The sequence below is a fragment of the Meriones unguiculatus genome, chromosome 20 (assembly GCF_030254825.1).
Source record: "Meriones unguiculatus strain TT.TT164.6M chromosome 20, Bangor_MerUng_6.1, whole genome shotgun sequence".
NCBI classification, from domain to species: domain Eukaryota; kingdom Metazoa; phylum Chordata; class Mammalia; order Rodentia; family Muridae; genus Meriones; species Meriones unguiculatus.
This window is the reverse complement of record NC_083367.1, coordinates 23356175-23358033: the sequence shown is the minus strand read 5'-3', so window position 1 is coordinate 23358033 and position 1859 is coordinate 23356175.

Genomic DNA, 1859 nt, shown 5'->3' with positions numbered 1-1859 from the left:
CGATTGTACTGTCTTACTTCTGTCACCAGATGAGAAGGACAAAATCTGTGGGGTAGTATGATACCACAGGAGTATTCTGGTTACTAATGGGAAGTGGCCAAATCAGTCACTTTTGTCTGGGAGTAAAACCAAAGGGGAAGAAAGGTGGTTTCATAGGTGTCAGTCAGTCATGACCAGAAGTGTACTGTGAAAGAGTTCCCAACAACCTTCCAGGAAGAAAAGGGATGGGGGGGGGGGGGGGAGGCAGGGCAAGAGCTATCACCTGAAGGCACCCCCATGGGCAGCTTGCTCCCAGCAGGCCTCACCTCCCTTTCATGACCATCGAATAATGCAGTCAATCCTGTAATGAATCTATGGAGAGAGCAATCCATTTGTTTCGGGAGGCACCACCACGGACACACTCAGAAGTGTGCTTTACCAATCATGCAGGGTGAAGAATAGTCTAATAGGGCCAGCAATCAAAATCAGCACCACAGCTAAGGGAACCTGCAGGGAGCCGATGTACAGTTCTACAAAGAGGAGTCCCTTCGGCTATAACAAAAGGCACTCCAAAGTAACAGGTATCCTGCTGGGCTCCTTGAAGGAAGGTATCTCATAAAGACCTTACAATCAGTCACCATTGTTGTGAAATTGCCTCCTAAGCAGGGACAGTAGCCCTTGGAAATAGAGCAATTTTCTGGTACCACTTTCCTGGTAAATCATACCCTATTGCTCGCCAGCACTAAACCTCACTTTCCCTAACATTTGGAAGAAAATGCAAAATCCTGTCTGCAAGGCACAGACCGTTTTCAATTCCCCTCCAACTTTCTCTCGTCACTTTTTCCTAGCTGTGTTCACAGTGCCCTATTCCTGTTAACCGCCCGCCCGCGTTGCCAGACCTGAGCAACCCCTTTCTCTTTCCTGTCAGGGCCATCCCTTTCAGATCTGTCGGAATCGTTCAGCACAGGCATGGCTTTCTCACCCAGTGGTCGTTCTATCCCACAGAAGGTACACCTCATGTCGCTCAAAAACAGACTCGAGAACTGACGCAAATCTGTCCTACAGAGCTTTAAAACGTTCAAGGGCTGTGTGTGTGTGTTTTCACACTTAAGGGGTAGGCAAAAGAGATAAACACACATCCTTGGCTACTTCTCAAATAGGTAAATTCCCAAGTGGTTATGTACCTCCCAGACCTTCAGAAGTCGGCCCTGGTCACTATCAAAAGGCCAAGTGACCCCAGTCAGCGGCCAGACCACCTGAGGAAGCCGGTTCAGGCTGCCCGGGGAGACCTCCTCCGCCGTCAGAGGCTCGCCGGCGGGGGAGAGGGCCGGGCCGCGCGGGGGCGGCGCCGCTGCGGGGCCGTTACGAGGCTCCTCCGCGCGGAGCTCGCCTCACGCCGCCCCGAGGGGCCCCGAGGTAGCACTCGGCCCGGCGCGGCCGTTCAAACCGGCGAGGGTGCGTCGCTAGCGTCCTGCCAGCCCCGCTGCTCCCGCCCGCCGGGCCCTCGCTGAGTAAGGCCGGGGATGCCCGCCCCTCCCCCCGGGTCGGGACTGGGGCCCAGTGACTGTTAGCCAGGAGCGGACGGGTCCCAGGCGAAGTTCCGGCTTAAAACACCACATTAAAGCCCATTTGTGCTACGCTGTTGTCCAGCAATCAGCTGTAAACTAGCAAAGGGTTTCAAGACTAGCAAAGGGTTTCAAGGCGACGCCAGGCGCAGCCCCGGCTCCCTGCACCCTCCGGCTACTTCCGCCTCCCCCTACCCACCAGCGGGGGGGCCTTCCCAACAACTTCAGGAAACAGGAAACAGAGCCGGAGCTTGGGGCGGGGGCTGCGACAGCGGGAGCAGCGAGAGCCGGAAGTGGGTGGCTAGCGCGGCTCCT